Source organism: Hyperolius riggenbachi, chromosome 1, assembly GCF_040937935.1.
Source record: "Hyperolius riggenbachi isolate aHypRig1 chromosome 1, aHypRig1.pri, whole genome shotgun sequence".
In the NCBI taxonomy this organism is placed as follows: domain Eukaryota; kingdom Metazoa; phylum Chordata; class Amphibia; order Anura; family Hyperoliidae; genus Hyperolius; species Hyperolius riggenbachi.
In genome coordinates this window covers 688,396,020-688,421,311 of record NC_090646.1, presented here as the reverse complement: position 1 = coordinate 688,421,311, position 25,292 = coordinate 688,396,020, and the positions used below count along the sequence as shown (strand labels likewise).

Here is a 25,292-nt window from a genome sequence, read left to right as displayed (position 1 = left end):
GGTAGTGTCTCTTCTGAGGACAGAGAGGTCTAGCATGGATCAGAGATCAGACAATGCGGTAGTGTCTCTTCTGAGGACAGAGAGGTCTAGCATGGATCAGAGATCAGACAATGTAGTAGTGTGTCTCCTGAGGACAGAGAGTTCTAGCATGGATCAGAGATCAGACAATGTGGTAGTGTCTCTTCTGAGGACAGAGAGCTCTAGCATGGATCAGAGATCAGACAATGCGGTAGTGTCTCTTCTGAGGACAGAGAGGTCTAGCATGGATCAGAGATCAGACAATGCGGTAGTGTCTCTTCTGAGGACAGAGAGGTCTAGTATGGATCAGAGATCAGACAATGCGGTAGTGTGTCTCTTCTGAGGACAGAGAGGTCTAGCATGGATCAGAGATCAGACATTGCAGTAGTGTCTCTTCTGAGGACAGAGAGCTCTAGCATGGATCAGACATCAGACAATGCAGTAGTGTGTCTCTTCTGAGGACAGAGAGGTCTAGCATGGATCAGAGATCAGACAATGCGGTAGTGTGTCCATCTTCTGAGGACAGAGAGGTCTAGCATGGATCAGAGATCAGACAATGCGGTAGTGTGTCTCTTCTGAGGACAGAGAGGTCTAGCATGGATCAGAGATCAGACAATGCGGTAGTGTCTCTTCTGAGGACAGAGAGGTCTAGCATGGATCAGAGATCAGACAATGTAGTAGTGTGTCTCCTGAGGACAGAGAGTTCTAGCATGGATCAGAGATCAGACAATGTGGTAGTGTCTCTTCTGAGGACAGAGAGCTCTAGCATGGATCAGAGATCAGACAATGCGGTAGTGTCTCTTCTGAGGACAGAGAGCTCTAGCATGGATCAGAGATCAGACAATGCGGTAGTGTGTCTCTTCTGAGGACAGAGAGTTCTAGCATGGATCAGAGATCAGACAATGCGGTAGTGTCTCTTCTGAGGACAGAGAGGTCTAGCATGGATCAGAGATCAGACAATGCGGTAGTGTCTCTTCTGAGGACAGAGAGGTCTAGCATGGATCAGAGATCAGACAATGCAGTAGTGTCTCTTCTGAGGACAGAGAGGTCTAGCGTGGATCAGAGATCAGACAATGCAGTAGTGTGTCTCTTCTGAGGACAGAGAGGTCTAGCATGGATCAGAGATCAGACAATGCGGTAGTGTCTCTTCTGAGGACAGAGAGGTCTAGCATGGATCAGAGATCAGACAATGCAGTAGTGTCTCTTCTGAGGACAGAGAGGTCTAGCGTGGATCAGAGATCAGACAATGCAGTAGTGTGTCTCTTCTGAGGACAGAGAGTTCTAGCATGGATCAGAGATCAGACAATGCGGTAGTGTCTCTTCTGAGGACAGAGAGCTCTAGCATGGATCAGAGATCAGACAATGCGGTAGTGTGTCTCTTCTGAGGACAGAGAGTTCTAGCATGGATCAGAGATCAGACAATGCGGTAGTGTCTCTTCTGAGGACAGAGAGGTCTAGCATGGATCAGAGATCAGACAATGCAGTAGTGTCTCTTCTGAGGACAGAGAGGTCTAGCGTGGATCAGAGATCAGACAATGCAGTAGTGTGTCTCTTCTGAGGACAGAGAGGTCTAGCATGGATCAGAGATCAGACAATGCGGTAGTGTCTCTTCTGAGGACAGAGAGGTCTAGCATGGATCAGAGATCAGACAATGCAGTAGTGTCTCTTCTGAGGACAGAGAGGTCTAGCGTGGATCAGAGATCAGACAATGCAGTAGTGTGTCTCTTCTGAGGACAGAGAGTTCTAGCATGGATCAGAGATCAGACAATGCGGTAGTGTCTCTTCTGAGGACAGAGAGGTCTAGCATGGATCAGAGATCAGACAATGCAGTAGTGTCTCTTCTGAGGACAGAGAGGTCTAGCGTGGATCAGAGATCAGACAATGCGGTAGTGTGTCTCTTCTGAGGACAGAGAGGTCTAGAATGGATCCGAGATCAGACAATGCGGTAGTGTGTCTCTTCTGAGGACAGAGAGGTCTAGCATGGATCAGAGATCAGACAATGCGGTAGTGTCTCTTCTGAGAACAGAGAGGTCTAGCATGGATCAGAGATCAGACAATGCGGTAGTGTTTCTCTTCTGAGGACAGAGAGCTCCAGCATGGATCAGAGATCAGACAATGCGGTAGTGTGTCTCTTCTGAGGACAGAGAGATCTAGCATGGATCAGAGATCAGACAATGTGGTAGTGTCTCTTCTGAGGACAGAGAGATCTAGCATGGATCAGAGATCAGACAATGTGGTAGTGTCTCTTCTGAGGACAGAGAGGTCTAGCATGGATCAGAGATCAGACAATGCGGTAGTGTTTCTTCTGAGGACAGAGAGCTCTAACATGGATCAGAGATCAGACAATGCGGTAGTGTCTCTTCTGAGGACAGAGAGCTCTAGCATGGATCAGAGATCAGACAATGCGGTAGTGTGTCTCTCCTGAGGACAGAGAGGTCTAGCATGGATCAGAGATCAGACAATGCGGTAGTGTTTCTTCTGAGGACAGAGAGCTCTAACATGGATCAGAGATCAGACAATGCGGTAGTGTCTCTTCTGAGGACAGAGAGCTCTAGCGTGGATCAGAATAATGAGGTAACAAAGGCAAAAAACTGGAACTATTAAATCATTAGTTTATTGTAAAACTCCTGTATACTCAAAAAAATCTACATTGAAGCTGGCAAATAAATATATCTGGCAGCTGAACAGGTGTGTTGGATAGAATAAGTAAGAGGATGAGGTAGTGTCTGAAAGTTGAAAATACCGCATTTGAAGTCCAATAAGCGTAAATTAGACTTTGGGTTGAATACGGCAGTGACTAAGAAACGGTCACTGCCGTATCACCAAAATGGTGATTGCCTGTGATTGCCATGATTGTCGTGTGCCGGGATGGCATGTCCACAAGAGATGATAGAGAACAGATGCACAGATCTGAGTGTAGCAAATTCTTCGCTTCCTCGTCCTGGAGAGGGGGGGGGGGGGACATAGGAGCCGAGGCCCTCCTTGAAGGAGGAGACTCTCCAACACACTTTCAGATAGAATAAAACTGAGCAGAGAAACGATTCTTTTTGTACAAATCGATCTCAGCAATAGCCAGATTGCATATTTGCGTTCAGTAAGGCGTTATGAATCCATACATACGCTGGCTTTTATAGAATCCGCCCTTTGGAGGATCTCTGAGTAGAAAGCGGGTGTTCCGGCTCCCCGGAGAGCAAGGTGGCATCCAGGTTTTACAAGCAGAAATGACAATTTATTAAAGAGACACTGAAGCGAAAAAAAAATATGATATAGTGAATTGGTTGTGTATTATGAATAATTACTAGAAGATTAGCAGCAAACAAAATATTCTCATACTTTTATTTTCAGGTATATAGTGTGTTTTCTAACATTGCATCATTCTCTAATATGTGCAGATTACACAACACTCAGCATTCAAAATGATTCTTTCAGAGCAGTCTGTGAAGTAATGACCTCTCCTCTGCCAGAGGAAAAGTAAATAGTCCAGGAACAGTTGATATAATAAAAGTCAGATAACAGCCCTCTCCAGGATAGTCGTAGAGCTTAATGGCTTTTTTGCATAGAGATAACAACTGGAGTTTCTCAACTCTTCCTGTACTGGAAACCATTACACTGATGTATCTGATCTTAATGTTTTATTTCTTAGCTGTACTACACATACAAATCATATCATCATTTTTTTTTTCGCTTCAGTGTCTCTTTAATAACTTTTACCATTTCTCTCGGGATTGGCCTACAACGAATCTGAGGGCAGATTTCTAACCTGCCGGCAGTGCTCTATAAAATGATACCAAACACTGACAGATTACCACGGGTGATCATCAAACCATAAATACATTGGCTTCCATAGCATCTACAATGTTATAATTGTAACAAGACATTACCCTGATTTTTAGAAGCGCGATGATCTATTCCCAATAATCCCTTCTCTAGTTACTAATAGCCGTGGTGTGTTCATTGTCCTTAGCTCAGATTTGGAGGGAGATTTGGCAGTTGGGACAGCTTCTGGTCGGCAGTGAACAGACCGTTTGGCATAGAGGAGTGAACAGCGACCGGTAAATGTTGTTCTATTCACCAGAGAAGAGAGAGAAAAAAACTTTCTGTGTCCATGTAAAAGGGAGCTGCACTACAGCAGCGCTGGGGCAATACCAACTCGGTCGCAGTTGGGCACAACTTCTGTACTATTCATGACATAAGGATCAGTCCCTCTCTTTAAAGCTCCCTTAAGCAGGGCAAAGGTGTGAAAACTGCAGACGCTCGGACTGTGGAGGAAGGGTCCTAACCATTTCTGACAACAATAAATCTAGATGGATGACTGCCATGCAGCACGGTGCTGAGACACGCGTCCTGGCCCTCTCCAGCACCCTGTCACACACCCAGGGCCCTTACACACCCCAGTGTCCCTGGCACCTCCCCCAGTGTCCCTGGCTCCTCCCCCCAGTGTCCCTGGCACCGCCCCCAGTGCCCTGGCCCTCTCCAGCACCCTGTCACACACCCAGGGCCCTTACACACCCCAGTGTCCCTGACTCCTCCCCCAGTGCCCTGGCCCTCTCCAGCACCCAGTCACACACCCAGTGCCCTTACACTCCACAGTGTCCCTGACTCCTCCCCCCAGTGCCCCTGACTCCTCCCCCAGTGCCCTGGCCCTCTCCAGCACCCTGTCACACACCCAGGGCCCTTACACTCCCCAGTGTCCCTGGCTCCTCCGCCCAGTGTCCCTGGCACCGCCCCCAGTGCACTGGCCCTCTCCAGCACCCTGTCACACACCCAGGGCCCTTACACACCCCAGTGTCCCTGGCACCTCCCCCAATGTCCCTGGCTCCTCCCCCTAGTGTCCCTGGCTCCTCCCCAAGTGCCCTGGCCCTCTCCAGCACCCTGTCACACACCTAGGGCCCTTACACACCCCAGTGTCCCTGGCACCTCCCCCAATGTCCCTGGCTCCTCCCCCCAGTGTCCCTGGCTCCTCCCCAAGTGCCCCTGGCACTCCCCATCACCCTGCCACACTCAGTGTCCCTGGCTCCTCCCCAGTGCCCCGGCACTCCCCATCATCCTGCCACACTGTGTCCCTGGCACCTCCCCCAGTGCCCTGGCCCTCTCCAGCACCGTGTCACACACCCAGGGCCCTTACACTCCCCAGTGGTCCTGGCACCTCCCCCAGTGCCCCTGACTCCTCCCCCCAGTGTCCCAGCACTCCCTATTACTCTGCCACACCCTCAGTGTACCTGGCACCTCCCCCCAGTGTCCCTGACTCCTCCCCCCAGTGCCCCAGCACTCCCCATCACCCTGCCACACCCTCAGTGTCCCTGGCACATCCCCCAGTGCCCTGGCCCTCTCCAATACCCTGCCACACACCCAGTGCCCTCACACTCCCCAGTGTCCCTGGCACCTCCCCCCCAGTGTCCCTGGCACCTCCCCCCAGTGTCCCTGGCACCTCCCCCCAGTGTCCCTGGCACCTCCCCCCAGTGTCCCTGGCACTCTCAATCACTCTGCCACAGCCTCAGTGTTCCTGGCACCTCCCCCAGTGTCCTGGCCCTCTCCAGCACCGTCACACACCCAGTGCCGTCACTGGGTGGGGGGGGGGGGGGGAGGGGTCGGGGGAAAATGAGTTGAAGTTACCCGGGGCTTCTAATGGTCCCCCGCAGACATCCTGTGCCCGCGCAGCCACTCACCGATGCTCCGCCCCCCGCAGACATCCTGTGCCCGCGCAGCCACTCACCGATGCTCCGCCCCCCGCAGACATCCTGTGCCCGCGCAGCCAATCACCGATGCTCCGCCCCCCGCAGACATCCTGTGCCCGAACAGCCACTCTCCGATGCTCCGCCCCCCGCAGACATCCTGTGCCCGCACAGCCACTCTCCGATGCTCCGCCCCCCCCGCAGACATCCTGTGCCCGCGCAGCCACTCCCCAATGCTCGGCCCCGCCTCCGGTTCCCTTCTGGAATTTCAGACTTTAAAGTCTGAAATCCACTGCGCCTGCGTTGCCGTGTCACCGCTCCCGCTGATGTCACCAGGAGCATACTGCGCAGGCCCAGTATGGTCTGTGTCTGCACCATGCACTCCTGGTGACATCAGGGGAAGCGAGGACATGGCAACGCAGGCGCAGTGGATTTCAGACTTTAAAGTCTGAAATTCCAGAAGGGAACCGGAGGCGGGGCCGAGCATTGGGGAGTGGCTGCACGGGCACAGGATGTCTGCGGGGGGCGGAGCATCGGTGATTGGCTGCGCAGGCACAGGATGTCTGCGGGGGACCGGAGCATCGGTGATTGGCTGCGCGGGCACAGGATGTCTGCAGGGGGCAGAGCATCGGTGAGTGGCTGCGCGGGCACAGGATGTCTGCGGGGGGGCGGAGCATCGGTGAGTGGCTGCGCGGGCACAGGACATCTGTAGGGGGCGGAGCATCGGTGAGTGGCTGCGCGGGCACAGGATGTCTGCGGGGGGCGGAGCATCGGTGAGTGGCTGCGCGGGCACAGGATGTCTGCGGGGGACCGGAGCATCGGGGAGTGGCTGCACGGGCACAGGATGTCTGCGGGGGGCGGAGCATCGGTTAGTGGCTGCGCAGGTACAGGATGTCTGCGGGGGGGCGGAGCATCGGTGAGTGGCTGCACGGGTACAGGATGTCTGCGGGGGACCATTAGAAGCCCCGGGTAAGTTTAACTCATTTTCCTCCGACCCCCCTACAGTATCCCTTGAAGCAGTGGCCCTGCATTCCCTCATCTCACCCCACCCGGCTGGAAATATAGGGGAGACCACTGTTGTAGATTCATTAAAGCTCATTCTCTAACCCCTTCATGGTTAAGATGTTGGCTGTTAATTCTAAAAGGTTACATTCCGTACATAACAGGTATTTAGCTCTGAGCGATCTTGAAAGATTAAAGGCGGACTTTGTTTTTTTTCTGCAGAACAGGTTATCCAGTGTTAAAACTTCTCAAAATCAGAGCCTAACATACTTCTCTAGTGCGTCTACTGCTGGAGAGGCAATCCTGGAGTCCACAGGTGCCCTCTTGTGGTAACACAGCAGTATAGCGATCCATATAGAGATACATGACTAACTCTGAATGGTGTTGAAACACTACTAGCTATGATAAACAGGGATGCTCAAATACGAATTCCTAACACTAACCCAATAGTTGCTATCCGGATATCTCCCAGTAAACCTGTGCGGGGTGGGCGGGTCAAGCTTACCTGTCTGACGTCTTCTTCGGTCCGTCCCTCGGCGCCTCCCATGATGCGTTCCACGTGGCGGTCACGCGAGTACAAACACTACCTCCTTCCAGGTTGAAAGAGGAAGTGTTTGTAGTCATGTGATGCGCGTGGAACGCATCGTGGGAGGCGCCGAGGGACGGACCAAAGAAGACGTCAGATAGGTAAGCTTGACTTCGGGAAGGCATCGCAGGTCCGGGGGGGAGAGGAGGCAGGGCCAGTCGCCGGGGAAGTCAGGGGATGCAGGGACTTCAGGAAGGCATCACGGGTCCGGGGAGAGAGAGGAGGCGGGGCCAGGCGCCGGAAGATGCAGGGACTTCAGGAAGGCATCGCGGGTCCGGGAGGGTCTGGGGGGAGAGGAGGCGGGGACAGGCACTGGAATTCGGGTGATGCAGGAACTTCGGGAAGGCATCGTTGGACGGGGGAAGAGAGGAGGCAGGGCCAGTCGCTGGAAGTCGGATGCAGGGACTTCAGGAAGGCATCGCTGGTCCGGGGGAAGAGAGGAGGCAGGGCCAGCCCTGAGCTGGCTGAGGAACTTAGTAACTTTTACTGCAGGTTTGAGGACCTGGCAGCTTCGGGAGGAGGGCACCCAACGCCTTCCACCCCCTCTCCCCCTGTCAGTGACAAACTCAGCCTGACCACCTGTCCCCCGGGAGTTTCCGAGGCCAATGTTCTGTGTCTTCAGAATCAGAATCCTTTATTTCGCCAAGTACAACAGGGGTTGTACCCGGAATTATTTCTGGCACATACAGAGTCGGTAATGGTACAGCAATCCGCAAAAACAGTATTATACATTCCATGTAGTAAACGAGTACATGAATTATAACAGCGAAGCAAGCGTAGTAGGTCCCCGAGGGGTCATCCGGGTGCTATGTGAGCGGAGCGCCATTGGCAGCGCTCGACATCTCTGCAGCAGTTCAGAAGCACCTCGGGAACGGCCTCAGAAAAAAGTGGAGCAGAGAGAGAAAAAGGAGAGCAGAGAGAGAAAAAGGAGAGCAGAGAGAGAAAAAGGAGAGCAGAGAGAGAAAAAGGAGAGCAGAGAGAGAAAAAGGAGAGCAGAGAGAGAAAAAGGAGAGCAGAGAGAGAAAAAGGAGAGCAGAGAGAGAAAAAGGAGAGCAGAGAGATAAAAAGGAGAGCAGAAGGCCTAAGAGCAAAGAGAAGGGGCTTGATTCACAAAAGAGTGCTAACTCTTAGCACGGCTGTTTTCACGTGAATTTTCGCATTGCGCGCGCTCACGAATTTTCACGCGAAACTATAAAGTTTTCGCGCGCAAATGCGAAAATTCGCGCGAAAACGCCCGTGCTAAGAGTTAGCACTCTCTTGTGAATCAAGCCCAAGGAGAGACATTCTTTGGTGGTCTTCTAAGCACTCTTATCACAAGGAAACCCTCTGGCCCCAATAGTGTATCACCAGCATGCCTGAAGCTCACGTCAGCTGGCCCCCATCCTCACCCCCAACTTTGCAAAGTCCCTCAGGGAAGGAAAGGTCCCCACATGCTTCAAAAAAATGTACCATCATACCTGAACCGAAAAAGCAAGGGGCTCCAGACCTAAACAACGTCAGGCTTGTGGCCCTAACATCAGTCATCATGAAGACCTTTGAGAGAGTGGACCTGTCCCTCCTCAAGCCCACCACACTGGACAAACTGGGCCCACTCCAGTTCACGTACAGAGCAAACAGAAAAACCACCAAAATTATGGGCAAGCACCATCCACTATACCATAAAATATGGGTGAGTAACCCGAGAGTGTGTGCAGAAAGGAACTAATTAATCGTATACACAAAACAAGAACAGGTAATTCCCTATGAAACCGCACCACTCAATCAATGTATCAACAATTTAATGAATCTTTATTCAGTACAAAAAAATCAATAAAAACACTAAAAACAACGAACAGTGGGGCACTCCATGATAATAGTAAATAATGCAGGTTCCTAAATAGTTAATCGAATAAATATGAGGTAGTAATCCAAAGACCCCCAGACAAGGTGTCAGCCGCACTCATACAATACTGAAAATAAATATAAATGATGTACTGTGCATAATAACATCAGAGGATGGTGGAGTACAGAGGACCATCCATGGAAGAGTGAGAGAACCAGCATGCAAGAATACAATAATGGAAACAACCATGTGTATGAAGGTGGTGTGAAAAGCAAAGAAATGAGGCTGCAGCTTACCGGGGGGGGGGGGGGGGGGGGGATGAGGATCAGGCAAGGGAAAGGTGTGCCCCGCAAACGCCGTCGCGATTCGCTGCCTCTAATGCGCAGCTTCGTCTGGGCAAGCACCTTTATACATTCTGCTCACAACGGACTGTCACCGTTTCGAACGGATCAACCGTTTTATCAAGTGATAGCACTGGAAGTCCGGATGTCATGGCTTTTTTTTATTCACCCTTTTTTTGTGAATAAATACCCTGCTTTTTAAGAATTGGTCACTTTTTGTTTGTTGTCTACATCAAGTCTGTACTAGTCACATGGACTAGACCTGGCACAGCTGCTGAAGCAAGATAGGTGCGCTGTCCGAGAAGTACAACTATTGACATCGATGGCACTGAGGTCGCAAGGGTACCCAGCATCTGCCTCCTGGGCATTAATATCTCCAAGGACCTGACCTGGCGGGCAAACACCACCACAACCCAGAAGAAGGTGCAGCAAAGGATCTTCTGCCTTCACCAACTTAAGAAGTTCATCTTGTCCCAGGAACTTCTGAGGACCTTCTACTCTGCCACCATCGAGTCGGTCCCCTGCTCGTCAATTCTGGTCTGGTATGTCAGCTCTTCAGCCAGTGATAGATACAAAATTCAGAGGGTCATCAGTTAAGCAGAATGAATTATTTGGAAACGGCTCCCTCTTTTAGCCCTCATCTATAACACCAGACTGCACTCTAGGGCATTGAAAATGCTGCTGACCACTCCCACCCAGGCCACAAGCTTCTTCAGGCGGCTCAAATCGGGCCGGAGACCCCGGGCAATCACCGACAAGACTACAAGACGAATGAACACTTTTTCCCTGCCGCTGTCAGACTCTTGAACTCCCCCTCCCTTGCAGTGCCCCCCCTCCCTTAGGTCGTAGCTGTCTGTTCTCTGCTGCTGATGCACTGTTAAATGTCACTGTCTTGTATACTCGTTGTGTACTGCTACTGTTATCTGTGGATAAATGCTGGTGTCTCTCAAACTGCATGAGCTGACGCCTCAATTCACTAAACTTATCTCCTGTCTTTAATAACTCTTCTAGAGTTGTTACCATGGTGATAAGGCATGTAGTATTCAGGAAACATTTTACCTCAGGCAAGCCTAAAGTTACCTCTTCTGTCTTTAAATTAACTCTCCAATCCTTAAAATAACTCCAGAGTTAAAGACAGGCTGTTAATTAACTGCGTGTGAAAATAACTACAGAGGAGGTAAATTAACTACAGAGGAGGTAAATTAACTACAGGAGAGGTAACTTAAGGAATGAAGAGATAAGATAACTCTCTCACTGTGTGGAGGTAAGTTTTCTCTTGCCTTATTATCTCTAGCATGATCTTAGTGAATTGAGGCCAATTCTTACTGCCATTGTATATTACTTGTCATAATGCACAGGTGTTGCCAAACCCAATTCCAGGTATGACCCAGTCATGCTTGGTGATAATAAACGGATTCTGATTGTATTCATCCGGTCTAATCAGCAGCTTGATATGCCACACCCATGAGGTGGGAGGGATTATCTCGGCAAAGTGCTCACTAACACAGATTTACGGACAAGGGGCTTAATTCACTATACCTTGATAACTCATATCACGGCCGGTTTCATGCACATTTTCGCGAATTTTTACGCGAAAACAGCCTTGATTGGAGGTCTCACGGGTTAGTGACTCAAGCCCCATATTTGACAGTAACGGGTGTTTTGCGGATGTAGAAAATGTTTCAGATCTTGAGGTCAGCTCCAGCAAAATGGGAGCAACTCCAGACGTGTGGCATTTATATTTTTGCTCAGTGTAAGTAATACGGGGGTTACCTAAAGTATTCATTCAAAGTATATTCACTCACTTCACTGTTTTTGACATAGATGTGTAAGTTTGTATCATTCATGGACACCTGCAGTAGACATTCAGTAGAAGGTAATGAGGAGCGCTGCTTACAGTTTGGCACACGGGACGGGCACTGAGTTTGGCACAGATGATCTCCTCCTGTGGTCTCCCTCCTCGGGTCTCCAGGTGGTCTCAGCAGACATGATGGAGGCCGAAGGACATGATGGAAGAGCTACTGGACAGTGAGGAGCTCATAGCAGGTCCACCGTGTGTCTCTACCAGTCTGTAGGCTCTTCACACAACATCCAGCTACCCATCATACTCCAAAGTCTATGTCCATGGAGTCATCGAGCACACTAGTCCGTGACCCTGTACAGGCAATGCTCTCCAACTCCAGTCATGTAGTCTCTCTCTTCTCACCATATTATTAATATTACTCTACTAAAATCCCCCTATATCCCTGTCCCCCAGTATCAGGGTCCCCCTCCTGTATCTCTGCCCCCCTCCCGTATCTGTCCCCCAGTACCCCTGCCGCCGGTATCTCTGTCCCCCAGTATTGGGGCCCTCCTGTGTCCCTGCCCCCCAGTATCAGGGCTTCCTGTATCTCTGTCCCCCAGTATTGGGGCCCTCCTGTGTCCCTGCCCCCCAGTATCAGGGCTTCGTGTATCTCTGTCCCCCGGTTTCTCTGTCCCCTGGTATCAGTGTCTCCCCTGTATCCCTTCCCTCCAGTATTAGGTCCCTCCTGTATCTCTGTCCCTCAGTATCAGGGTCCCCCAGTACCCCTGCCCTCCTCCCGTATCAGTCCCCCAGTACCCCTGCCCCCGGTATCTCTGTCCCCCAGTATTGGGGCCCTCCTGTGTCCCTGCCCCCCAGTATCAGGGCTTCCTGTATCTCTGTCCCCCAGTATTGGGACCCTCCTGTGTCCCTGTCCCCCAGTATTAGGTCCCTCCTGTATCTCTGTCCCTCAGTATCCCTGTTCTCCACTATCTCTGTCCCCCAGTATCGGGACCCTCCTGTGTCCCTGTCCCCAGTATCAGGGGTTCCTGTATCTCTGTCCCCCGGTATCTCTGTCCCCCAGTATCGGGACCCTCCTGTGTCCCTGTCCCCAGTATCAGGGGTTCCTGTATCTCTGTCCCCCGGTATCTCTGTCCCCCAGTATCTCTGTCCCCCAGTATCAGTGTCTTCCTTGTATCCCTTCCCTCCAGTATTAGGTCCCTCCTGTATCTCTGTCCCTCAGTATCCCTGTTCTCCACTATCTCTGTCCCCCAGTATCGGGACCCCAGTATCCCTTCCCCTGGATCTCTGTTCCCCAATATTAGGGTTCACACAGTATGCCTGCCCCCCTGTATTAGTGTCTCCCCAGTATAATGGTTCCCCAGTATCAGGTCCCCCTATATCTCTGTCCCCCAGTATCCCTGCTCCCCAGTATAGTAGTCCCCCTATATCTCTGCTCCTCCCAGTATCAGGTCCCCTCAGTATAATAGGACCCTCCCCCTCTCAGTATCTGGCTCTCCCCGCCCCCTCCCGGCGCCCCCTCCTCCTGTACGCCGCTGTCAGTGGCCGGTGGGCTCTCCGCCGCATACACACAGCACTCCTTCCATGCAGCAGAGCTCCGCCCCGCCCCCCGCACTGCTGTCTCCGGCCCGCCCGCCATCATGTGTGAGCCCGCCCCGCACTGCCCGGGCTCCGGATACATGGCGGCCGCCCCGCCCCCTGCACAGCGCGTGCCGAGCACAGAGGCGGGGCCAGCACGCTGCATATTATATACACAGCGCTCGTGTTATATGCTCATAGGGAGGCGGGGCCAGCACGCTGCGTACACCCAGCGCTCGTCTCATATGCTAATAGGAGGGCGGGGCCAGCACGCTACGTTCACCAGGCGCTTATGCTAATAGGAGGGCGGGGCCAGCACGCTATATACACCCAGCGCTCGTGTTATATGCTAATAGGGAGGGCGGGGCCAGCACGCTACGTACACCCGGCGCTCATGTATTATTCTAATAGGGGGGCGGGGCAGCACGCTGCGTACACCCGGCGCTCATGTATTATTCTAATAGGGGGCGGGGCCTCACGCTGCGTACACCAGGCGCTCGTGTTATATGCTAATAGGGAGGCGGGGCCAGCACGCTACATACACACAGCACTCGTGTTATATGCTAATAGGAGGGCGGGGCCAGCACGCTACATACACCCGGCGCGCGTGTATTATTAGAATAGGAGGGCGGGGCCAGGCTGCGGGAGACACTTCCGGGTCACCTGAAGAGGCCTCAGCTGTGGTGAGAGATCTCTGTGTATTCAAAAAGCTTTATTGGCAGCAGCAAATACATTTACCATTAACATGGAGGGGGGGGGAATAAGGGAAGGATATAGGGGGTTGGGGTATACAGTCCATAGGGGGGTATATAGTCCATAGGTGTGTGGAGGATGTAAGGGGCAGCATGGGGGGCTGGGATATACAGTCCATAGGGGGGTATTGGGGGAATAAGGGAAGGATATAGGGGGTTGGGGTATATAGTCCATAGGTGTGTGGAGGATGTAAGGGACAGTATGGGGGGCTGGGATATACAGTCCATAGGGGGGTATTGGGGGAATAAGGGAAGGATATAGGGGGTTGGGGTATATAGTCCATAGGTGTGTGGAGGATGTAAGGGACAGTATGGGGGGCTGGGATATACAGTCCATAGGGGGGTATTGGGGGAATAAGGGAAGGATATAGGGGGTTGGGGTATATAGTCCATAGGTGTGTGGAGGATGTAAGGGACAGTATGGGGGGCTGGGATATACAGTCCATAGGGGGGTATTGGGGGAATAAGGGAAGGATATAGGGGGTTGGGGTATATAGTCCATAGGTGTGTGGAGGATGTAAGGGACAGTATGGGGGGCTGGGATATACAGTCCATAGGGGGGTATTGGGGGAATAAGGGAAGGATATAGGGGGTTGGGGTATATAGTCCATAGGTGTGTGGAGGATGTAAGGGACAGTATACGGGGCTGGGATATACAGTCCATAGGGGGGTATTGGGGGAATAAGGGAAGGATATAGGGGGTTGGGGTATATAGTCCATAGGTGTGTGGAGGATGTAAGGGACAGTATGGGGGGCTGGGATATACAGTCCATAGGGGGGTATTGGGGGAATAAGGGAAGGATATAGGGGGTTGGGGTATATAGTCCATAGGTGTGTGGAGGATGTAAGGGACAGTATGGGGGGCTGGGATATACAGTCCATAGGGGGGTATTGGGGGAATAAGGGAAGGATATAGGGGGTTGGGGTATATAGTCCATAGGTGTGTGGAGGATGTAAGGGACAGTATGGGGGGCTGGGATATACAGTCCATAGGGGGGTATTGGGGGAATAAGGGAAGGATATAGGGGGTTGGGGTATATAGTCCATAGGTGTGTGGAGGATGTAAGGGACAGTATGGGGGGCTGGGATATACAGTCCATAGGGGGGTATTGGGGGAATAAGGGAAGGATATAGGGGGTTGGGGTATATAGTCCATAGGTGTGTGGAGGATGTAAGGGACAGTATGGGGGGCTGGGATATACAGTCCATAGGGGGGTATTGGGGGAATAAGGGAAGGATATAGGGGGTTGGGGTATATAGTCCATAGGTGTGTGGAGGATGTAAGGGACAGTATGGGGGGCTGGGATATACAGTCCATAGGGGGGTATTGGGGGAATAAGGGAAGGATATAGGGGGTTGGGGTATATAGTCCATAGGTGTGTGGAGGATGTAAGGGACAGTATGGGGGGCTGGGATATACAGTCCATAGGGGGGTATTGGGGGAATAAGGGAAGGATATAGGGGGTTGGGGTATATAGTCCATAGGTGTGTGGAGGATGTAAGGGACAGTATGGGGGGCTGGGATATACAGTCCATAGGGGGGTATTGGGGGAATAAGGGAAGGATATAGGGGGTTGGGGTATATAGTCCATAGGTGTGTGGAGGATGTAAGGGACAGTATGGGGGGCTGGGATATACAGTCCATAGGGGGGTATTGGGGGAATAAGGGAAGGATATAGGGGGTTGGGGTATATAGTCCATAGGTGTGTGGAGGATGTAAGGGACAGTATACGGGGCTGGGATATACAGTCCATAGGGGGGTATTGGGGGAATAAGGGAAGGATATAGGGGGTTGGGGTATATAGTCCATAGGTGTGTGGAGGATGTAAGGGACAGTATGGGGGGCTGGGATATACAGTCCATAGGGGGGTATTGGGGGAATAAGGGAAGGATATAGGGGGTTGGGGTATATAGTCCATAGGTGTGTGGAGGATGTAAGGGACAGTATGGGGGGCTGGGATATACAGTCCATAGGGGGGTATTGGGGGAATAAGGGAAGGATATAGGGGGTTGGGGTATATAGTCCATAGGTGTGTGGAGGATGTAAGGGACAGTATGGGGGGCTGGGATATACAGTCCATAGGGGGGTATTGGGGGAATAAGGGAAGGATATAGGGGGTTGGGGTATATAGTCCATAGGTGTGTGGAGGATGTAAGGGACAGTATGGGGGGCTGGGATATACAGTCCATAGGGGGGTATTGGGGGAATAAGGGAAGGATATAGGGGGTTGGGGTATATAGTCCATAGGTGTGTGGAGGATGTAAGGGACAGTATGGGGGGCTGGGATATACAGTCCATAGGGGGGTATTGGGGGAATAGGGAAGGATATAGGGGGTTGGGGTATATAGTCCATAGGTGTGTGGATGATGTAAGGGGCAGCATGGGGGACTGGGATATACAGTCCATAGGGGGGTATTGGGGGATATACAGTCCATGTGGCATCATGTTCCTCTCAGTTGGTGGCAGGCTGTGACATATCGGGCAGCTATTTGCACGGTTGTTTCCTCCTCCCCCAGTAGGATGTAGAGTTTCCGCTCCTCATCTGTGGAGGTAAAATCCAGGCTGTGGGCGGAGAGTCTCTGGAAGTGGGCGGTCCTCACAGGTGCGTATTTGCTGCAGTGTAGCAGGAAGTGGGCCTCATCCTCCAGGACCCCCTGGTCACATTGCCTGCACAGTCTCTCCTCCCGGGGCTTCCATGTCTGTCTGTGCTGTCCTGTCTCTATCTCCTGGATGTGGGCGGAGATTCTCTGGAAGTGGGCGGTCCTCACAGGTGCGTATTTGCTGCAGTGTAGCAGGAAGCAGGCCTCATCCTCCAGGGCCCCCTGGTCACATTGCCTGCACAGTCTCTCCTCCCGGGGCTTCCATGTCTGTCTGTGCCATCCTGTCTCTATCTCCAGGCTGTGGGCGGAGAGTCTCTGGAAGTGGGCGGTCCTCACAGGTGCGTATTTGCTGCAGTGTAGCAGGAAGTGGGCCTCATCCTCCAGGGCCCCCTGGTCACATTGCCTGTACAATCTCTCCTCCCGGGGCTTCCATGTCTGTCTGTGTCGCCCTGTCTCTATCTCCAGGCTATGGGCGGAGAGTCTCTGGAAGTGGGCGGTCCTCACAGGTGCGTATTTGCTGTAGTGTGGCAGGAAGTGGGCCTCATCCTCCAGGACCCCCTGGTCACATTGCCTGCTCAGTCTCTCCTCCCAGGGCTTCCATGTCTGTCTGTGCCATCCTGTCTCTACCTCCAGGCTGTGGGTGGAGAGTCTCAGGAAGTGGGCGGTCCTCACAGGTGCGTATTTGCTGCAGTGTAGCAGGAAGTGGGCCTCATCCTCCAGGACCCCCTGGTCACATTGTCTGCACAGTCTCTCCTCCCGGGGCTTTCATGTCTGTCTGTGTCGTCCCATGTCTCTATCTCCAGGCTGTGGGCGGAGAGTCTCTGGAAGTGGGCGGTCCTCACAGGTGCATATTTGCTGCAGTGTAGCAGGAAGTGAGCCTCATCCTCCAGGACCCCCTGGTCACATTGTCTGCACAGTCTCTTCTCCCGGGGCTTCCATGTCTGTCTGTGGCGCCCTGTCTCTATCTCCAGGCTGTGGGCGGAGAGTCTCTGGAAGTGGGCGGTCCTCACAGGTGCGTATTTGCTGCAGTGTAGCAGGAAGTGGGCCTCATCCTCCAGGGCCCCCTGGTCACATTGCCTGCACAGTCTCTCCTCCCGGGGCTTCCATGTCTGTCTGTGCCGCCCTGTCTCTATCTCCTGGATGTGGGCGGAGAGTCTCTGGAAGTGGGCGGTCCTCACAGGTGCGTATTTGCTGCAGTGTAGCAGGAAGTGGGCCTCATCCTCCAGGACCCCCTGGTCACATTGCCTGCACAGTCTCTCCTCCCGGGGCTTCCATGTCTGTCTGTGCCGCCCTGTCTCTATCTCCTGGATGTGGGCGGAGAGTCTCTGGAAGTGGGCGGTCCTCACAGGTGCGTATTTGCTGCAGTGTAGCAGGAAGTGGGCCTCATCCTCCAGGACCCCCTGGTCACATTGCCTGCACAGTCTCTCCTCCCGGGGCTTCTATGTCTGTCTGTGTCGTCCTGTCTCTATCTCCAGGCTGTGGGCGGAGAGTCTCTGGAAGTGGGTGGTCCTCACAGGTGCGTATTTGCTGCAGTGTAGCAGGAAGTGGGCCTCATCCTCCAGGGCCCCCTGGTCACATTGCCTGCACAGTCTCTCCTCCCGGGGCTTCCATGTCTGTCTGTGCTGCCCTGTCTCTATCTCCTGGATGTGGGCGGAGATTCTCTGGAAGTGGGCGGTCCTCACAGGTGCGTATTTGCTGCAGTGTAGCAGGAAGCAGGCCTCATCCTCCAGGGCCCCCTGGTCACATTGCCTGCACAGTCTCTCCTCCCGGGGCTTCCATGTCTGTCTGTGCCATCCTGTCTCTATCTCCAGGCTGTGGGCGGAGAGTCTCTGGAAGTGGGCAGTCCTCACAGGTGCGTATTTGCTGCAGTGTAGCAGGAAGTGGGCCTCATCCTCCAGGGCCCCCTGGTCACATTGCCTGTACAATCTCTCCTCCCGGGGCTTCCATGTCTGTCTGTGTCGCCCTGTCTCTATCTCCAGGCTATGGGCGGAGAGTCTCTGGAAGTGGGCGGTCCTCACAGGTGCGTATTTGCTGTAGTGTGGCAGGAAGTGGGCCTCATCCTCCAGGACCCCCTGGTCACATTGCCTGCTCAGTCTCTCCTCCCAGGGCTTCCATGTCTGTCTGTGCCATCCTGTCTCTACCTCCAGGCTGTGGGTGGAGAGTCTCAGGAAGTGGGCGGTCCTCACAGGTGCGTATTTGCTGCAGTGTAGCAGGAAGTGGGCCTCATCCTCCAGGACCCCCTGGTCACATTGCCTGCACAGTCTCTCCTCCCGGGGCTTCCATGTCTGTCTGTGTCGCCCTGTCTCTACCTCCAGGCTGTGGGTGGAGAGTCTCTGGAAGTAGGCGGTCCTCACAGGTGCGTATTTGCTGCAGTGTAGCAGGAAGCGGGCCTCATTCTCCAGGACCCCCTGGTCACATTGCCTGCACAGTCTCTCCTCCCGGGGCTTCCATGTCTGTCTGTGCCGCCCTGTCTCTATCTCCTGGATGTGGGCGGAGAGTCTCTGGAAGTGGGCGGTCCTCACAGGTGCGTATTTGCTGCAGTGTAGCAGGAAGTGGGCCTCATCCTCCAGGACCCCCTGGTCACATTGCCTGCACAGTCTCTCCTCCCGGGGCTTCCATGTCTGTCTGTGTCGTCCTGTCTCTATCTCCAGGCTGTGGGCGGAGAGTCTCTGGAAGTGGGTGGTCCTCACAGGTGTGTATTTGCTGCAGTGTAGCAGGAAGTGGGCCTCATCCTCCAGGACCCCCTGGTCACATTGCCTGCACAGTCTCTCCTCCCGGGGCTTCCATGTCTGTCTGTGCCGCCCTGTCTCTATCTCCAGGCTGTGGGCGGAGAGTCTCTGGAAGTGGGTGGTCCTTACAGGTGCGTATTTGCTGCAGTGTAGCAGGAAGTGGGCCTCATCCTTCAGGACCTTCTGGTCGCATTGTCTGCACAGTCTCTCCTCCCGGGGCTTCCATGTCTGTCTGTGGCACCCTGTCTCTATCTCCAGGCTGTGGGCAGAGAGTCTCAGGAAGTGGGCAGTCTTCACAGGTGCATATTTGCTGCAGTGTAGCAGGAAGTGGGCCTCATCCTCCAAGGCCCCCTGGTCGCATTGTCTGCACAGTCTCTCCTCCCGGGGCTTCCATGTCTGTCTGTGCCGCCCTGTCTCTATCTCCAGGCTGTGGGCGGAGAGTCTCTGGAAGTGGGCGGTCCTCACAGGTGCGTATTTGCTGAAGTGTAGCAGGAAGTGGGCCTCATCCTCCAGGACCCCCTGGTCACATTGCCTGCACAGTCTCTCCTCCCGGGGCTTCCTTGTCTGTCTGTGTCATCCTGTCTCTATCTCCAGGCTGTGGGCGGAGAGTCTCTGGAAGTGGGCGGTCCTCACAGGTGCATATTTGCTGCAGTGTAGCAGGAAGTGGGCCTCATCCTCCAAGACCTCCTGGTCGCATTGCCTGCACAGTCTCTCCTCCCGGGGCTTCCATGTCTGTCTGTGTCATCCTGTCTCTATCTCCAGGCTGTGGGCACTCAGACGGTACAAACTCAAGACCTGTCTGTCTTTGTGGTGATGTAGCCTCCCCAGATATGGAGCCATTGTGTACTCCCTCTGTAGTGATTGGTAGATAGTGAGTTTCTGGGAATTCTTTATGTCACTTCTCCATTCCTCTATGTATCGGTCCTTGCAGCTTTCTATAGTCTGTTTTATTTGGGCTTTTGTCAGCCTGTGTTGGTGGTCTTGGCTGAGCTGGCTGCTGTTGCTTTGCTTGAGAGCGCGTGGTATGGCCTCGCCCCCCTGGCTTAGTGAGGCTTTATGGTGGTAAGTGATGGGGCTGCTGCTCTGTATATGCGCCCAGTATGAGAGCGCCCTCTGCTGGATAGTCAGCCATAGTGGTATGGCCTCGCCCCCCTGGCTCAGTGAGGCTTTATGGTGGTAAGTGCTGGGGTTGCTGCTCTGTATATGCGCCCAGTATGAGAGCGCCCTCTGCTGGATAGTCAGCCATAGTGGTATGGCCTTGCTCCCCTGGCTCAGTGAGGCTTTATGGTGGTACGTGCTGGGGCTGCTGCTCTGTATATACGCCCAGTATGAGAGCGCCCTCTGCTGGATAGTCAGCCATAGTGGTATGGCCTCGTCCCCCTGGCTCAGTGAGGCTTTATGGTGGTAAGTGCTGGGCTGCTGCTCTGTATATGCACCTAGTATGAGAGCGCCCTCTGCTGGATAGTCAGCCATAGTGGTATGGCCTCGCCCCCCCCTGGCTCAGTGAGGCTTTATTGTGGTAAGTGCTGGGGCTGCTGCTCTGTATATGCACCCAGTATGAGAGCGCCCTCTGCTGGATAGTCAGCCATAGTGGTATGGCCTCGCCCCCCTGGCTCAGTGAGGCTTTATGGTGGTAAGTGCTAGGACTGCTGCTCTGTATATGCACCCAGTATGAGAGCGCCCTCTGCTGGATAGTCAGCCATAGTGGTATGGCCTCGCCACCCTGGCTCAGTGAGGCTTTATGGTGGTAAGTGCTGGGGCTGCTGCTCTGTATATGCGCCCAGTATGAGAGTGCCCTCTGCTGGATAGTCAGCCATTGTGGTATGGCCTCGCCCCCCTGGCTCAGTGAGGCTTCATGGTGGTAAGTGCTGGGGTTACTGCTCTGTATATGCACCCAGTATGAGAGCGCCCTCTGCTGGATAGTCAGCCATTGTGGTATGGCCTCGCCCCCCCCCCCTGGCTCAGTGAGGCTTTATGGTGGTAAGTGCTAGGGCTGCTGCTCTGTATGTGTGCCCAGTATGAGAGCGCCCTCTGCTGGATAGTCAGCCATAGTGGTATGGCCTCGCTCCCCTGGCCCAGTGAGGCATTATGGTGGTAAGTGCTGGGGTTGCTGCTCTGTATATGCGCCCAGTATGAGAGTGCCCTCTGCTGGATAGTCAGCCATAGTGGTATGGCCTCGCCCCCCTGGCTCAGTGAGGCTTTATGGTGGTAAGTGCCGGGGTTACTGCTCTGTATGTGTGTCATGTATGAGAGTGCCCTCTGCTGGATAGTCAGCCATTGTGGTATGGCCTCGCCCCCCTGGCTCAGTGAGGCTTTATGGTGGTAAGTGCTAGGGCTGCTGCTCTGTATATGCGCCCAGTATGAGAGTGCCCTCTGCTGGATAGTCAGCCATAGTGGTATGGCCTCGCCCCCCTGGCTCAGTGAGGCTTTATGGTGGTAAGTGCTAGGGTTGCTGCTCTGTATATGCGCCCAGTATGAGAGCGCCCTCTGCTGGATAGTCAGCCATAGTGGTATGTCCTCGCCCCCCTGGCTCATTGAGGCTTTATGGTTGTAAGTGCTGGGGTTGCTGCTCTGTATATGCGCCCAGTATGAGAGTGCCCTCTGCTGGATAGTCAGCCATAGTGGTATCTTATGGCCTTGCCCCCCTGGCTCAGTGAGGCTTTATGGTGGTAAGTGCTGGGGTTGCTGCTCTGTATATGCGCCCAGTATGAGAGTGCCCTCTGCTGGATAGTCAGCCATAGTGGTATGGCCTCGCTCCCCTGGCTCAGTGAGGCTTTATGGTGGTAAGTGCTGGGGCTGCTGCTCTGTATGTGTGCGCCCAGTATGAGAGCGCCCTCTGCTGGATAGTCAGCCATAGTGGTATGGCCTGGCCGTCCTGGTTCAGTGAGGCTTTATGGTGGTAAGTGCTGGGGCTGCTGCTCTGTATATGCGCCCAGTATGAGAGCGCCCTCTGCTGGATAGTCAGACATAGTGGTATGGCCTCGCCCCCCTGGTTCAGTGAGGCTTTATGGTGGTAAGTGCTGGTTCTGCTGCTCTGTATATGCGCCCAGTATGAGAGCGCCCTCTGCTGGATAGTCAGTCATAGTGGTATGGCCTCGCCCCTCTGGCTCAGTGAGGCTTTATGGTGGTAAGTGCTGGGGCTGCTGCTCTGTATGTGTGCGCCCAGTATGAGAGTGCCCTCTGCTGGATAGTCAGCCATAGTGGTATGACCTCGCCCCCCCCCCCCTGGCTCAGTGAGGCTTTATGGTGGTAAGTGCTGGGACTGCTGCTCTGTATATGCGCCCAGTATGAGAGCGCCCTTTGCTGGATAGTCAGCCATAGTGGTATGGCCTTACCCCCCCCTGGCTCAGTGAGGCTTTATGGAGGTAAGTGCTGGTACTGCTGCTCTGTATATGCGCCCAGTATGAGAGCGCCCTCTGCTGGATAGTCAGCCATAGTGGTATGGCCTCGGCTCCCTGGCTCAGTGAGGCTTTATGGTGGTAAGTGCTGGGGCTGCTGCTCTGTATATGGGCCAGTATGAGAGCGCCCTCTGCTGGATAGTCAGCCATAGTGGTATGGCCTCATCCCCCTGGCTCAGTGAGGCTTTATTGTGGTAAGTGCTGGGGCTGCTGCTCTGTATATGTGCCCAGTATGAGAGTGCCCTCTGCTGGATAGTCAGCCGTAGTGGTATGGCCTCGCCCCCCTGGCTCAGTGAGGCTTTATGGTGGTAAGTGCTGGGGCTTCTGCTCTGTATATGCGCCCGGTATGATTGCGCCCTCTGCTGGATAGTCAGCCATAGTGGTATGGCCTCGCTCCCCTGGCTCAGTGAGGCTTTATGGTGGTAAGTGCTGGGGCTGCTGCTCTGTATATGTGCCCAGTATGAGAGCGCCCTCTGCTGGATAGTCAGCCATAGTGGTATGGCCTCGCCCCCCCTGGCTCAGTGAGGCTTTATTGTGGTAAGTGCTGGGGCTGCTGCTCTGTATATGCGCCCAGTGTGAGAGCGCCCTCTGCTGGATAGTCAGCCATAGTGGTATGGCCTCGCCCCCCTGGCTCAGTGAGGCTTTATGGTGGTAAGTGCTGGGGCTGCTGCTCTGTATATGCGCCCAGTATGATAGCGCCCTCTGCTGGATAGTCAGCCATAGTGGTATGGCCTCACCCCCCTGGCTCAGTGAGGCTTTATGATGGTAAATGCCACGGCAGCTGCTCTGTATATGCGCCCAGTATGAGAGTGCCCTCTGCTGGATAGTCAGCCATAGTGGTATGGCCTCGGCTCCCTGGCTCAGTGAGGCTTTATGGTGGTAAGTGCTGGGGCTGCTGCTCTGTATATGGGCCAGTATGAGAGCGCCCTCTGCTGGATAGTCAGCCATAGTGGTATGGCCTCATCCCCCTGGCTCAGTGAGGCTTTATGGTGGTAAGTGCTGGGGCTGCTGCTCTGTATATGTGCCCAGTATGAGAGCGTCCTCTGCTGGATATTCAGCCATAGTGGTATGGCCTCACCCCCCTGGCTCAGTGAGGCTTTATGGTGGTAAGTGCTGGGGCTTCTGCTCTGTATATGCGCCCGGTATGATTGCGCCCTCTGCTGGATAGTCAGCCATAGTGGTATGGCCTCGCCCCCCTGGCTCAGTGAGGCTTTATGGTGGTAAGTGCCGGGGTTACTGCTCTGTATGTGTGTCATGTATGAGAGTGCCCTCTGCTGGATAGTCAGCCATAGTGGAATGGCCTCGCTCCCCTGGCTCAGTGAGTCTTTATGGTGGTAAGTGCTGGGGCTGCTGCTCTGTATATGTGCCCAGTATGAGAGCGCCCTCTGCTGGATAGTCAGCCATAGTGGTATGGCCTCGCCCCCCTGGCTCAGTGAGGCTTTATGGTGGTAAGTGCTGGTACTGCTGCTCTGTATGTGTGCCCAGTATGAGAGCGCCCTCTGCTGGATAGTCAGCCATAGTGGTATGGCCTCGCCCCCCCTTGCTCAGTGAGGCTTTATTGTGGTAAGTGCTGGGGATGCTGCTCTGTATATGTGCCCAGTATGAGAGCGCCCTCTGCTGGATAGTCAGCCATAGTGGTATGGCCTCGCCCCCCTGGCTCAGTGAGGCTTTATGGTGGTAAGTGCTGGGGCTGCTGCTCTGTATATGCGCCCAGTATGAGAGCGCCCTCTGCTGGATAGTCAGCCATAGTGGTATGGCCTCGCCCCCCTGGCTCAGTGAGGCTTTATGGTGGTAAGTGCTGGGGCTGCTGCTCTGTATATGCGCCCAGTATGAGAGCGCTCTCTGCTGGATAGTCAGCCATAGTGGTATGGCCTCACCCCCCTGGCTCAGTGAGGCTTTATGATGGTAAATGCCACGGCAGCTGCTCTGTATATGCGCCCAGTATGAGAGTGCCCTCTGCTGGATAGTCAGCCATAGTGGTATAACCTCACCCCCCCCTGGCTCAGTGAGGCTTTATGGTGGTAAGTGCAGGGGTTGCGGCTCCTGTATATGCGCCCAGTATGAGAGCGCCCTCTGCTGGATAGTCAGCCATAGTGGTATGGCCTCGCTCCCCTGGCTCAGTGAGGCTTTATAGTGGTAAGTGCTAGGGCCGCTGCTCTGTATATGCGCCCAGTATGAGAGTGCCCTCTGCTGGATAGTCAGCCATAGTGGTATCTTATGGCCTTGCCCCCTGGCTCAGTGAGGCTTTATGGTGGTAAGTGCTGGGGTTGCTGCTCCTGTATATGCGCCCAGTATGAGAGCGCCCTCTGCTGGATAGTCAGCCATAGTGGTATGGCCTCGCCCCCCTTGCTCAGTATGGCTTTATGGTGGTAAGTGCTGGAGTTGCTGCTCTGTATGTGCGCCCAGTATGAGAGCGCCCTCTGCTGGATAGTCAGCCATAGTGGTATGGCCTTGCCCCCCTGGCTCAGTGAGGCTTTATGGTGGTAAGTGCCGGGCTGCTGCTCTGTATGTGTGCCCAGTATGAGAGCACCCTCTGCTGGATAGTCAGCCATAGTGGTATGGCCTCGCTCCCCTGGCTCAGTGAGGCTTTATGGTGGTAAGTGCTGGGGTTGCTGCTCTGTATGTGCACCCAGTATGAGAGTGCCCTCTGCTGGATAGTCAGCCATAGTGGTATGGCCTCACCCCCCTGGCTCAGTGAGGCTTTATGGTGGTAAGTGATGGGGCTGCTGCTCTGTATATGCGCCCAGTATGAGAGCGCCCTCTGCTGGATAGTCAGCCATAGTGGTATGGCCTCGCCCCCCTGGCTCCGTGAGGCTTTATGGTGGTAAGTGCTGGGGCTGCTGCTCTGTATATTCGCCCAGTATGAGAGCGCCCTCTGCTGGATAGTCAGCCATAGTGGTATGGCCTCGTCCCCCTGGCTCTGTGAGCCTTGATGGTGGTAAGTGCTGGGGTTGCTGCTCTGTATATGCGCCCAGTATGAGAGCGCCCTCTG

At 54.0% G+C, this 25,292-nt stretch overlaps 2 protein-coding genes across 2 annotated transcripts in view; one reads left to right on the top strand and one right to left on the bottom strand.

Annotated features, from left to right (window-relative positions):
- The window catches only part of LOC137544704 (non-lysosomal glucosylceramidase-like), a 103,645-nt gene extending 91,962 nt beyond the window's left edge, over positions 1 to 11,683 (bottom strand). Inside the window, exon 1 of the mRNA XM_068265800.1 lies at positions 11,339 to 11,683. The gene's annotated coding sequence lies outside the window, so the exon portion shown is untranslated. The remainder of the gene's footprint in view (positions 1 to 11,338) is intronic.
- Positions 11,684 to 13,458: 1,775 nt separating this feature from the next.
- RGP1 (RGP1 homolog, RAB6A GEF complex partner 1) overlaps positions 13,459 to 25,292 on the top strand; it is a 114,772-nt gene continuing 102,938 nt past the window's right edge. The window contains exon 1 of the mRNA XM_068253403.1: positions 13,459 to 13,503. The gene's annotated coding sequence lies outside the window, so the exon portion shown is untranslated. The remainder of the gene's footprint in view (positions 13,504 to 25,292) is intronic.